Source organism: Macrotis lagotis, chromosome 1, assembly GCF_037893015.1.
Source record: "Macrotis lagotis isolate mMagLag1 chromosome 1, bilby.v1.9.chrom.fasta, whole genome shotgun sequence".
NCBI classification, from domain to species: domain Eukaryota; kingdom Metazoa; phylum Chordata; class Mammalia; order Peramelemorphia; family Peramelidae; genus Macrotis; species Macrotis lagotis.
Genome location: NC_133658.1, coordinates 412804011 through 412818468, shown reverse-complemented (window position 1 = coordinate 412818468; position 14458 = coordinate 412804011). Strand labels below are relative to the sequence as shown.

At 44.1% G+C, this 14458-nt stretch overlaps 1 long non-coding RNA gene across 2 annotated transcripts; it reads right to left on the bottom strand.

The window, feature by feature from the left end:
- Positions 1–209: 209 nt before the first annotated feature.
- Positions 210–10317, bottom strand: LOC141518519 (uncharacterized). Of its 2 annotated transcripts, none has more exons than XR_012477216.1 (4): positions 10164–10317; positions 9047–9220; positions 4128–4248; positions 210–1101 (listed from the first exon to the last, which is right to left on the bottom strand). It is a non-coding gene; the product is annotated as an uncharacterized LOC141518519 (long non-coding RNA). The 2 variants fall into 2 exon arrangements; XR_012477217.1 differs by lacking the exon at positions 10164–10317 and adding an exon at positions 9499–9555.
- Positions 10318–14458: the final 4141 nt, after the last annotated feature.

The following is a 14458-nucleotide window of genomic DNA, read 5'->3' as shown; positions in this document are numbered from 1 at the left end:
CAATTGTTATTCAATTGTGACTCCATTTGGAATTTTGACAGAGATAATAGAGCTCATTTGACAGATGAGGAAACCGAGGCAAATAGGCCTAAATGACTTACCCATGATCACACAGCCAATAAATAAATGTCTGAGGCCAGATTTGGATTCAAAAAGAGGATTGTTTGTATAATACATTGCATACATATATGTATATATGCTTGGGATCTCTTACATGTGGAAATTCCTACCAGTGCTGTTCTATACCTTTCCTCTATAGTCTTAGAGAGTTGCCTAGAGGTTACTTACTTTTATAGACTATAACTTGTACCTAAGTCTTCTTGGCTTTGGGACCAGCTATTTGTCTACTTCAGCACACACACATACTTTACACTGTCTGCCTGTTTGTGTCTATCTGTCCAAATATGTGCTGTCAAGTCTGTTTGCATGAATGAATGAATGTATTCAAGATACATTTGGTAGACAGAGACACACTTTCAATTGTGCTCTCTATCCTATTAGGCATTGTGCTGGGTTTTGTCTCTAGGGGTCTGTGTGTGGAGTGGGAGAAGAGGTTTGGGCAGGACAGTCCAGTTCTTGAGAATTGGATGCCTCAGGACAGAAGTACAATGGGAAGAGTTAGAAGATAAGTTCCTTGAAGATTTTGTGTCTTCAGCACTTCCTCAGGATTTGGCACAACAGAGGACTTAATAAATACTTGTTGATTGTTAAAGGTCAGAAATGAGTAACCTCTGCTATACTGACTAAAGATCAGGTTTGGGAAGGAGTCTTCCCAGAGAAGCCAGGGGTAATATACCCACCCTAACATCTAGTGTTCTTGCCAGGGATGGGGGGGATATCAGAAAAGAACAAGGGAACCCAGTGACTGTGGTAAGAGACCCAACTTCCTCTGGGATGGCTCATTTATTTCAAGTTTCTCTGATTAGTATTGGGGGTGGGGTTGTGATGCTTAAGTCATTGCTGTTATGTATGAGGCAAAACCCCAGAAACCTCCCTCTCCCATGGAGGAGGAAGAGTGGCTCCCAGACACACCTGGCTGTTCTTTTCCAGGAATGATGGAGACTCTGATGGAGGTTCCAGGAAACTCAGCTTTTCCTGTGACTAGAGACACAGAGGGAGAGAGAAGATCAGGACAAGGAACTCACCAGGCCTGCAAATTCAGCCAAACATCCTTGAATTATTCAGGGCTATCCAAGCTGCTGCTTGGGCCTCTTCTCCTTCTTCCTCTCTCCTCCCCTCCACTCCAGGGGGTATCAGATGCCTTGGTCCTTACCCTGATACCCAACACCAGCTTTTTCATATGCTCCTGTCTGACTCAGCACCCGGCAGTTGGTTGTCATAGAGTGGCCCCCTGGGGTGGAGGGAAAGACAGAGGCTCCCTGTTGACCTTTGCCGTCTACATGGGGGAGGTGAGAAAATCATTGCATTTGCACCTGGGGAGGGCATCCTGGAAAGATCTCCCCCAACACTCCTAGATTGGGTGATGAGTGAGGCTGATGGATAGAGAAGAATAAGAGGAGCAGGTTTTGGGGAGGAGACAGCGAGAGAAGGAGGAGTAACTATTCCACAGATCTATGACAGACCTGGGGAATGGAAGTTGACAGGGCTGTTCTTAGGGAGCCTTTTGATTTAGAATATGATGGCACAGTAGAAAGAGCACTGGGCTCTGGGGTCAGAGGTCATGGGTACAAGTTCCATTTGTGATGTTTATTACCTGGGTGACTTTGGGCAAACTCCTTCAACTCCCTGCTCACCCTAGCCTTAGTTCCTCATCTATAAAATGAAGGACTTGGGTTAAAGATCCAAGGTCTTTTCCAGCTCTGGGATCATACATTTAGAGCTAAAGTCACCTCAAAAATAATCTATTTCAATCCTCCCATTTTACAAGTAAGACCCTGAACCTCAGAGAGGTTAAGCAATTTGCCCAAGGTCACACAGAGAGAAGGGTACATCTGGGATTTGAACCCAGGTCTTTTGATTCCAAATATATTTTCCTACCACACCAAGGCACATTGAAATCTATGTTCCTAAGTAGAACCAGACCATATATTATGAAGAGAATAAAATATCTAGGCCCCTTGGCTCATTCTTCTTACTCCTTTGTATTTTGATCATATCTTTCCTCTTATTTCCTTGCCTTGACAATGATGATTATAAAAATTCTACCAGTTTACCAAGTTTGAGGGTGAGATTCAGCTGGAATTTGAAGATTTCTCCCCCCCTGGATATTTAGAATCGCTTCTATAACAACCCCCTTCATCACTGTGATAGATTCTAATGACTCTTGATTTCATTCATACAGATATCCTTCCCATCCTGCAGATCACAAGCCTTCCTTGCCTTTTTTATGATATGTGATTCTTGTCCATGTCTTTCCATAAATCCTCCTTAAAGGATGTACTCGACATATTGGAGATCTTCCTCTGATGTTCTTAATATTTTGTCAGTTGAAATGACCCTGAAGTATAATCTCAGAGTTGTGTAAATTGTCAAAGATGGAAATAATCAGTGTTGATGCTGTGGAAAGCCAAGAAGACCAATGTTGATAGAGTTGTGACTTTATCCAACTATTCTGGAAAACAATTTGTAACTATCCTTTCAAAAAATGGCTAAAATGTCTATAACCTTTGATTTAAATTGCTAGGCACATACTCTAAGGGAGTCAAAGAAAAAAAAAGTTTAATTTCTACTAAAATATTCATAATGGCACTTATTGTGGGATAGAAAAGGAACCAAAGTTGTTGTGGTTGTCCTTCATTATTGAAGAGGACCAATGACATCATGGAATCAAGAACAGGTGTTTTTGATTCATGCAAAAATAGGTAAGTGTTCTCAGTTAAGTGAGGGAGAGTTGCACAGTTGTCAGCCTCTCTTCCAGAGATGTCCAATGATAAGACAAAAGTCAGGACAACTGGTGATGACCTAGGATGCAGTAGATAACCTTGGCATCTTTGATGTCTGACCCAAGCTCTAAACACCCCACAGCACTTGCTTCAGCTGCCTTCATGGCCATTGCAACAAAATGTTTTTATTTGTCCATTCCACTAGGAAGAAGTCTTCACATGCTTGGAGTAGACACTCCCCTAGTGGAAGTCTTCACATACTTGAGGTAGACATCCCCCAACTCACTGACAGGTCTGTGACCTATTGGTTACCCTCAACCCAGTTTAACTTGTCTGCTCAGATGGTTTACTGGGGAGTGTCTGCTGTACATGCTACAACTTCTTGGAGCCACAGGTAAGAGTAGGGTGTCAGATGGATACCAAGGGTGGATGTGAGTGACACTGAAAAGGACTCAATAAGACCTCATATTAGAGGTGTTAGTCCTCCTTGAACACCCATAAACCTTGAAACCAAAATAGATGCCCATTATTTGTGGGATGACTGAACAAATCAAGTTATATTCATATAATAAATTATTGCTGCAGTGTCAGAAACAATGATTACAATGGATACAGAGAAGTGGAGGAAGACTTATATGAATTGTTAAGTGAAAGTAATTACAATCAGGAAAACAGCATACATAATTATTACTACAATGGAAATGTAAACAGGGGCAGCTAGGTGACCTGAGTTCAAATTGGGTCTCAATTACCTAGCTGTTCGACCTTGGGCAAGTCACTTAACCCCATTGTCTTGCAAAAACAACAGCAACAACAAAAGAAATGTAAACAACAAAAACAGCAAAACCTGAACTATATAAAAATAATAACCTAATTTGAAGAGTTGTGAAAATGCATCTATTTCCCTTATTTGTAGAGCCAGTAACTATGGGGAAGAAATATTTATTACAAGGCAAAAATTGGTTGAAGTGTTAGTTTATTTTGTTGAACTACTTTAAAAAGTTCTTGTCTTTTTATCCTTTGACACAAGGAAATGTAGATACAAAGTCTCTCCACTAAAGAAAATCCTCATCTGGGGCCTCATCATGGCAGCTGCTACCAAACTGGAAAGGTTTCAAGTGATGAGCCTGCTATCTGAGAATGGTGTTGAAGTATATATTCAGAAATGAAGGTGATATTAAAAATAAGTGGCTTATCTGTCTGTCTCATGGTCATCAGTCCTGCATATAGGCCTTCTATTTTCCCTTATTCTCACTGTAAGATCAGTTTCCCCTCTTTTTTTACCTGAGTTCTACAGGTCCTATTGACATCTTTGATGCCTCTTCTCACATGACAGTCATCTTTTGCAGGATGCTTGCAGTCCATTGACATCCACCTGGCATCTTCCCACAGTCCTTTGGGTAACCTGCAATTGTGAATCTTTATAGAGTCATATTGTGATTATGGCATCTCATCATTTGCAACCTTCAGTATCAATGGGAGAATATCAATGTTCAAAAGACTAGACTTTTGTAGCAGGGAGCAGTTTGGAATCTCTGAAAGAACTGTACAGTTTCCTAAAGGTGGCCCAGCCCATTCTCCTCCTCCTATTCAATTCCTGGTCCAGCTTATTGTTCATCTACCTGAGATTTATGAATTGAGGGACTCACTCAGTGAACCACTTGTCTAACTACATGCCATAATGATAGTGTAATGTGGCTTGTACACATTCTCTGTTTCTAACCAATCAGGTGGGAACTTTGGGGCCTGCAAAGTACTTTCCTGTTAAGATAGAAAGTACAAATAGAATTACTTCCATTTTACAGGTGAAGAAACTGAAGCATAAAGAGCTTAATTGACTTGTCCATGGACACACAGCTAGAAGTGTCAAAGTCAAGATTCTTAGCCACATCTATCTATATCCTCTTTCTACTATAAAATCTGGGTAATATGCTATTGTCTGTTATTTGGTTTCCCCTAGCTGGATTACTAGGCTAGCTAGATTGTTCAGAGCATAGTTAATAATTCTACTTTGTACAAAGGCAGCTCCTTTGTGCCATCATACACAGTGAAGTTATCTATTAATATCTGAACTACTTATTCAATCTAATGTTATTACTGCTTATCATGCAATGTAGTTGTTCACTAGACAAGGCCTATTTCCTTATATGTGATAGCAATACAAAGTCTCCTTATCATGACAGAAAGGTGACCTTGGGTCACTGAAAGTTATACCAGTGGGGCTTAGCTCTAGTAGCTCCATCAAACTGATAAGTCTTCAGTGCTATACCTGAGGACTTAACTAGCTAAGCCTGGTTTTCTTTTTTCTTTTTTTTTTTTAAGGTTTTTGTAAGGCAAATGGGGTTAAGTGGCTTGCCCAAGGCCACACAGCTAGGTAATTATTAAGTGTCTGAGACCGGATTTGAACCCAGGTACTCCTGACTCCAGGGCCGGTGCTTTATCAACTGTGCCACCTAGCCGCCCCTGCCACCTAGCTGCCCCCTATGATGAATTATTGAATATTATAAAGTATACTTCTCATATATTGTTGTTTGTTACTGTATACAAACTATTTCCTATACTTAAACTGTACTACAGTTTCTTTAATAATCTCTGGATTGTGCCATCTGATCCTCAGTTGCACCCTTAGGACTTGCACATATCTATGCTTGAGTTTTCTGATGTATTCTTGCCTCTAAACTTTCTTTTATGCATTGTTTCTCCCAACTAGAGTATAAGCTCCTTTAGGTTAAGACCTGCGTCTATCTATTTGTATTCCCAGCATCTAGCTGGGTTCCTAATAAGGGTTTAATAAAGGCATTTTAATTCATTCATTTAACAAGAAAATGAATGAATGAATGATTCTTGTATTGGAAAGGTTTCTCCTCTAGAAGGCTAATTTCCATTAAGTTGTAGCCACTTGCTATAAAATTGTTTCTATTCATTATATTGTTGTTCTTACTGTGTCTATTTATTAAATTGAATGTGTTTGTATTATGATTCTCCACTCAGGAATTTGTTGGCTATTTCTTGTTTTTGTGATCCTCTTAAAAGTTTTGAACCATAAATGCTTCTGAGAGCAAGGGTTTGATTTAAATGTCTTTATATGATCAGAGCACAATGTCATAGGTAATTTCTTTGAGAACCAGGATGGTTTTGTTTCTGTTTTTGTATCCCAGCACCTGAGAATTGTAGAGGATTAAGAACTAACTGGGGAATAAGGAAGGCCTGAGTTCCAAACTAGCCTCTCATAACTTTAAGTCTTGGTTTTCGAAGGGGTGTTGGTCAGCACTGATGAAGGGAGTTTCCTATTCTTAGTCACAGATTTGGACCATCCAATCTTTAGCATCCAGCACATCATGTGGGCTGTAGATGTTTATTAAGTGTTTTTAAAATCAAATTGCATTGTGACATGCCCATGGTCATTGTCAGTCAAGGCAATGTGTCTGTGTTCTGGTTATTGAATCCCACCTCCATTACACAGATGCACATAAGCTGGCATACATATCAAGTAGACTTGGAACTGCCTGGTAATAGGGGACTACCTAACTGGGAACTGGCCTGGGATCTGGGCACCACATTGTTGACCTCTGAAGTCTTGTTTGTTTGGCTCTGGGCTGCTTCTCAGGATTAGCTCCAGGGGCCAGTTTGTCTGAAGTCAGGGTGAGTCCAATAGTACAGAAACAGAGCTGAACACCAGGCTGGGGCCCAGACAGGGCCAGACTCTGTCTAACTTGTTCATGGGAGGGGGGAGGGTCACTGTCAAGACTCTTTGATGACAACAGCTGTGGCTCTGTAGGGGCAGAGACATTCCCCAGGGACAGGGAGAGGTGGTCATGTGAACTGTGTGGGTGGGTAGGGGAATGAATTTTGTGAGGGTGTAAGTATGCATTTATGTCAATCTTTGGGTTGAGTGCTTTGTGAGTATATGTATATATGTATATAAATGAGAGATATGTGTATTGTATATATATATATGTGAGGTATATTTGTGTATATGTGATATATAGTATGTGGATGTATGATATATCTATCTCTATACCTATCTATCCATATATATATATATATATATATATATATATATATATATATATATTTTTTTTTTTAGGAATAGATACTGGGTTTGCTAGCACACCCATACTCTGTGCATGTCTATGGTGCATATCTATGATATTTGTGATTGTTGCACATTGTTTTTAACAACTCAACATTCCTTTCTCTTCTGCCTTTCCAGTCTTCTTACACATTATCCTCTCTCTCCACTTTCTATCCAGTAAGATTGACTCCTGATTGTTCCATGAGCAAGGCACCACATCCCTCAGCTCTGGGTATTTTCACCAGCTGTTCCCCATGCCTGGAATGCTTTCCCTCCTCATCTCTGCCTCCTGGCTTTCCTGTTTCCCACCTTTTTTCCAAGAAGGCTTTCCCAGGCTTTTTAATTCTAGTGCCTTCTCTCTGTTGATTGCCTCCTATTTACTGCGTTGCAATATTTTTTTGGTCTGTTGTTTCTCCTATTGTAAGCTTTTGAAAATTTTTTTTTTGCAAGGCAATAGAGTTAAGTGACTTGTCCAAAGTCACATAGCTAAGTAAATATTAAGTGTCTGAGGCCAAATTTGAACTCAAGTTCTCCTGATTCTAGGACTGGTGTTCTATTCACTATGAAACCTAGCTGCCCTGGATTGTAAGGTTTTTGAGGGCAAGGATTATCTTTTGTCTTTCTTGGCATATCTAGTACCTGGTACATAGTAGTCACTTAATAAATGATTATTGATGGACTGACAGGAGAAACTAGGCTGGATATGGAGTTAGCAAAACCTTGGGTTGGGCAGGTAGGTGGCACAATGGATAGAGTGAAGGGTTTGCAGTCAGGGAGATTCATCTTCCTGAGTTCAAATTCAGCCTCAGATACTTCTGTCTGGTCTGGGAAAGTCACTTGGCCTTGTTTGCCTCAGTTTCCTTCTTTGTAAAATGAGATAGAGAAGGAAATGGCAAACACTTCAGTATCTTTGCCAAGAAAACCTCAGATGGGGTTGCAAAGAATCAAGCATGAGTGAAAGACAACTCAACAGATAACCCTTAGTTCATATCCCAATTTTATCACTGTTTCTGTGATGTGGTGTATAGATGGGCCAGGAGTCAGGAAGATCTGAGTTCAGATCCAGACTCAAACACTTACTAGCCATATGATCCTGGCAAATCATTTAACCTCTATCTGCCTCAGTTTCCTCAATTGTAAAATGGGAATAAAAAATAGTATTTACTTCCTAGGGTGGTTGTGAGGATCCCTTGAGATAATAATTAAAAAGTGCTCAGCTCAGTGACTGAAATATAGTCAACATTATATAAATGGTAGCAATTATTGTTAGCTATTCTTATGGGACCTTGGCTGTCATTAAATTTTCCTGGATCTCAATTTCCCTATCTGTAACATAAACTCAATAGACTAGAGGTCCCTTTAAGTGATGATGATCAAGAAATCTATGATCTCGCCCCCTCTGTGGCCTAAGGCTTTGAGTGTGAACTTGTTAGTGTGTTTGTAAATCAGAAAATTTCAGCATTGGAATGGCTTTCTGTGATTATTTATTAGTTCAACCTTTTTCAATTTGTGGATGAAAAAATTGAGACCCAGAGAGGGGAATTTATTTGTTCAGAATAGTGAGTTGGGGGCAGAAGCTGAAGAAGATCAGGTTGTAGGCTTTCTGACTACTTCTCTTTCCTCTTGGGTCCCATTGCCTATTGGGGATACAAAGGTTTATGTGAGGTATGGTGTACACTGAGTTTGTGCTTCTGTCTTTAAGAATGTCTGAGTTTGTTTGTGATTCTTGTCTGGGTTTGTATAGGTCTAAGATTTTAATGTGACTCTGTGTGTGTGTGTGTGTGTGTGTGTGTGTGTGTGGTGGGAAGTGGATCCTTTCTCCCAATGAGAATTGTGGGTTCATAAAACCTAGTCCTTCAGCTAAGAAAGGTAGAGAAGGGGGTGGTGGATTTTCCCAGCTGGCAATAGAAGACTTTCCTTCTTTCTCCTACCTCTCCCATACCTCCTAGCTACTAATGCCTTTCCCTTTCACATTACCTTCTAGTTACTGTACTTATTTATATAATGTATTCCCCATTAGAATGTATACTCCTCGAAGGCAGGGGCTATCTTTTTGGTCTTTCTTTGTTTTCTGAATTCTTAGCATTATGTAAATAATTAATAAATACATGTTCACTGATTGACTGACCTTCACAGCAGAAGGGGAGTTATTCAATTGGAGACATTCTCATTGGTCCTGGATGGGGTGATAAAATGCATGAGATGGCTTCCGGAAGATTGGAGCAGCATGAAGTGTGAGAGATTGTCGGGCATATTCCCTACTTCACTGGCTCCCATCAGAGACACATAAGGGTCATGGCAGCTGCAGACAAAAACAAAACAAAACAAAAATGAAAGAAACCTTGGGGAAAAACCAGTGTTACATATCTGTTCAGAGGTCATTTTGTCCATCCTCCTTCCTAGTTAGGATGTTTTGTGGTTGAGGAGAAGAATCTTTAGTTTTTGTTTACCCTTGGAGAGAGAGAGAGAGAGAGAGAGAGAGATTCTTAGGTGACTTCCAGATTATTGGATGTTAGTTCTGCAGAGACAAAGAGAAGCAAAGCAGGAGAGGCAGGAGGAGGGAATGCCTCCCCTCTGTACCATGCAGTCCCCATGTGAGCCTGACTCCCCTTCCTACTCCACAAGCAGCTCAGCATGCCTTCGCCTCTGCCCAGGGCCTCCAGGCAGCTGTCCGGCTGAGCGGGTTAGCAAAAACAAGACAGATGGCCCGGGATTATCTCAGCTTCACAGTGTGGGTCCTGGTGGTAGAGCTCATCTCCTAGGTTGCCTCCCCCTTCCTCCCACTTCCACACAACCCCTCCTGCCCCATGCTAATTGTCTCCTTTCGGCAAAAGAACATGCCAGTGGGAGTGGGGAATGAGGGGAACTGGAACTGCAGAAGTCGAACTAGAAAAGCCCTCTAGACCTGAATCTGAATCTTTTAGAATAGGAGAGGTCCACTGTGTACTTTGCCTCCAGGTGGGACTGGCTCTCTGCCAAGCCAGACCAGGGAGTCTGGAATTCACTTGGGTTTGGGCCTCCAGATGCTTTAGCTACACAATCTTAACCCTACTCAACTCCTGTCTAACTCTTATCTAAATCTTCAAGCTAGACCCTGAAGGGAAAAACTAGGGCCATCAAGACAAAGTGACTTGCCCAAGGCCTCAGCAAACCGGATTGTGAAACCAGATTAGAGCCCAAGTGTCCAACTCTTCTCTGCTGGTGACTGGTATGGGTGGGGGATTGGTGGGGGAGGAAGGACTTGCCTGTTTAGGCTGGAGGCAGGGGATCTGAGTCCTCAGAGGTGACCTCTGTCCCTCCCTCTCTCTACCCAAGCTCCCAGCCCAGGGAGGCCTCTGCTGTTTGCTTTGTCAGGTGGCTTTCAGTGTTGCTGTATCAGAGGGCCCAGTCTGCAGCATTTCCGTTCTGCAAACAAGGCATGTTTGCTGTGGGCTTCAGGGTAGCCCAAGCCAGGTTGGAGACGTGTGCACAAAGAAGCATATATACACCCACTCTCTCTCTTACACACACACACACACACACACACACACACACACACACACACACTGATGCAATACAGTCATACATATACAGCTCATTGCCAAGATACACATAAACCCAGGAAGGCATAGTACCTTTTCCTCAACCCAATATAGATAGTTATATCATAAACAGACACAGATTGACATCTGGCCCAAACTGCCTCCCCCCCCCCCCCCTTCTGATTTGGGCTCTGTACAGAGTGAAGGACGTTAATATGTCTTATTTTTCTCTGAAGCATTTGTCAGAGGATTCTAGCCTATTTGCCACTAACAGAATGGTGTCACTCTGAGAGACCCTCTCCCCCATTTACCAGTCTCCCCAAAGGATGGGTTAATATTTTTTACTCTCTACCTAATAGCTTGGGTTGGGTCAGTATATGTTTTTGAGGAAAAGGGTGTTATATGTGGAATAATTGATAACCTTTTAACATGCTTAGAGATCCTTGAGAAACTAAAGTAGACTTAATATTCCTGTTCTCCTCCAGGAGACGGAGGGATGAGAAGACAAGATTCAGTATTTGTTTGATAACCTCAGGGGAACTTTTTCCCAGAAGAGAGAAAGAGTCTAGGTTGAAACTGTAAAAGGGGTGAGGTAGAAGGGGAGGCAGATGGAGGAAGCAGTCTCTTTTAACCAGAACTGCTCTGTCTTTAAAAAAAAAAAAATTCCTGCAGGTCTCATCTGGTGAACCTTCCCATTTTCTCAAGAACCCTTTTTGCTCTTTCTCCTTCTCTCCCTCCTTTCCCCCCTCCTCCCCTCCTTCTCCTCCTCTTCCTCATAGTGAAATATGGCATACTTTCATTGTGGGCCAACTGATGGCACACAGTGATGGGGTTGAGGATTGTGGATGATTTGGGGTAGAGTGAGCTTTCAGCAAGACAGGTTTGATTGTCCTCCCCTGGCTTGATACTGAGTCTCATGAATTCATTTCTGTATCCAGAACTTTCATCCCTATATCCCACTCTTCTACCCCATATGCTCTCCCCTTTATCCCAAACCTTTAGCTCCTGGCTTGTTTCTTTCCTGTGGTACAGAAGTGTCTGTTGGAGAGCATGCGGATCTTTCTAGATCCCACCCATGCTGTGATATAAAGGTGGAGTGAGTTGGGTGAGAAGGTAAGTAGCAGTGTCCAGGGCAGGCAGTGGAAGTGAACAGGCCCAATTAATTGCAGGGACTCAGTGGCAGGTCAGAGGGTATGCTGGGCCCTGTGGTTATAAGAGGAAACCTGATCTCAAGGTCAGGATGGTGCCCAGGATAAGGCTGGTAATTGGACTTGTCGATGTGTGGAGAGGAATGCCTGGGGGTAGTGGGGAATTGTCCCAGAATACGGAACTGGGGAGCAAGATTGTCCTTGGGGCTGACCAAGCTTAACCCCTGACATCATCACCGCAAAGGACTCCTAGTTCTCTCTTCATGGACACTGCAGAAATAAGCATTAATGACCCCAGGGAAGAGGCCCTTTCTTTCGAAGGCTCAGTTCCCAGGGTTGGAGTGGGAGGTGTTGGGGCTCAGAGTCCTAGATTAATAAAGACATTTGGAGGGAAGAAGGGAAGGGAAGACTGCCTAAGGACCTTGGGAAACTTTCTAGATATCCCTCTAACTCCCCCCCACCCCAGTCTTCACCTGTAGAGTCTGTTCTTTTCTTCAGTTTTTCAAACTAAAATCCTGAAGGGAAGCCTGCCTAACCAATCAGAATTCCTATGTAAATGAGGACATTCTGATTGGCTGCATCACTCAAGCCCTTTATGAAACTTCAACTTCATCAACTCTGGAGGATTTTCCAATCTTTCGAGGGTCCAGGACCCTGGTGGAAGGGTGGGGAGTGGACTGGGGTGGGGGGAAAGAGCTTTAGAGAATGGTCTTTTTTTCCTGGCCCAGACAGTGGAGGAACTGGGGATGGGGGAGGGGAGCAGAGAGGGATAGTGTCTCTTTTCTTAGGGATCCTCTAGGACAGAGCTTCCCTGTCCCAGAGTCTGCAGGAGTTTTGAGATTTGGAATGCACTGGTAGCATTTGTGTGATGGGCTGGGGGCAGGTGGGGAGCCAGTGGCGCCAGGAGTCCCTGCCGTCAGGGAGATCGGGTGTGTGGCGATTCAGGTGTTGCCTTCTGCAAGGGGAAAGACAGGATTTAGTGCTGCTCAAGTGGGTATTGAGCTTGGCTTTGCTGTGATCGATATTTGCTCGCTGGACTGATGCATTTGGGAAACTGCCTCTGTCTACTGGCAAGGCTATCTGCTGCAGCCTGATTACTGCAATCCAAGTCCCTCTTTTCTCCCTCCCTCCACCCTTCCCTCTCTCCCTCCCTCTCACAATATCACTCTCTTCACACCACCATCACCACCCCTAAGCTCCTGGGGAAACCAAGGCTGGGAGAGGTGAAACAATAGGAACAGAGCCTGATATTGTGGACTTGAGGCCATAGTCCTAATGCCTGAGGGAACTCCTGAGGGAGTCAGAGACAGGCTGAGGGGGAGCATCTGGCCCTGGGCTGCTTCCCTCCCTTCCCCTTCTCTCCCCTCCCCAGAGATTTGGCTTCTACAGATGTGCAGGGACCATTGCTCTCTGGGAGCTGTTCTGCACAACTGATGCTCGCAGAGCCAGCTCTTCCTGTATTTCTGCCTCTCTTTGTGTCTCTCTTCTGCTCTGTCTCTCTCCTTTTCTGTCTGTTTTCTCCACTCCATAATAACCCCCCCTCCTTTTTCTGCCTGTGTGTTTTTCTATCTCATTCCCTGTCTCCTTCTCTGTCTTTTCCTCATTATGTGTGTATGTCTCCCTCTTTCATTGTGTCCCTCTCAGACTGGCTCAGGCATTTGACCTCCTGTTCTGTCTGCCTCTGTTTCTGTCTCTGTTTCTGTTTCTGCCTCTATCTCTGGCTCAGGCTCCCTGGCTCTGGCTGCCTGTCCATGTGCCTCTCTTTCCCTGTCTCTGGCAGCTCAGCCTCTTTCTCTCTTCACACCTCACAACCCTGTTTAAGATAATGAATCCCAGGGTTGGGTGGAAGGGAGGGCGTGAGCGGAGGGAAAGGCATCTTCCGTCCCCCCCTCACCCCCCAGCTGTTAACCTTCACGCTTCAGGCCCTTTTCTCTGAAGGATGGAAAAAAGCCAGGCTGCCAGCTCGGAGGTGGCGGCAAGAGGGTCTTTGCTTCCCCGTCCCCTCTTGGCCCCTGAGGGTCCTGTGAATAGTGAGGAGATGGAGGGAGCATTAATCTGAGATTGCCGGTTGGGAAACCGCGCCTCCGAGCCTCTCTCTCCGCAAACATTTTTCCAGCCCGCATTAAGCAGACCCAGAGGCCCTGGAGCACAAAGGGGGTGCGTGAGCGAGGTGCCTTCCCCGCCCCGGACGTTGGGGACGGTGCGGAGAATTCCACCCATCTGTGATTGGGCCTCAGACCGTCAGACCCAATTTATCTCGCAGCCAAAGTTTCTCAGCCATCTGCTCGAGTGGAACGGCTTCCAGCGCCGATTCCCTACCGGCCGTTCCCAGCCAGCACAGGGATGTTTTCCAATACGACAGCATCACTATTTTTCTCTCTCCCTCCTCCCTAACCCCCCCCTCCCCAATTGAGAGAGGGAGAGAGGTGAGGGAAGAGGGAGGGAAATAGGGAGGAAAGAGGGGAGAGAGACAGACGGACAGAGAGACACACACAAACATAGAGACGGGGGAGAGAGAGAGAGAGAGAGAGAGAGAGAGAGAGAGAGAGAGAGAGAGAGAGACCCAGAGTCTGAGCGGGCTGGCATCAAGCCCTCTCTCAGCACCGAACCCCGACCCTGAATTTTAAGCAATTGATCAAGGAAACACAGCCGCGTTCTCCTCCACTTAGAGCAGCCAAATGAGACTGATGGTTTTTAAGGGGCCTCTGCAGAGATGTTAATGAGGTCACCTCGGATCCGCCATTTACAACGTTGCTGTCGCACAGTCTTTCTGGGCAGCAGGATTGGGGTGGGGGGTGCGGCGAACCACACGCACACACGGGAAAACATTCCGAGGCCCACAGCCCAGCTACGTGTACATTCACATGCATG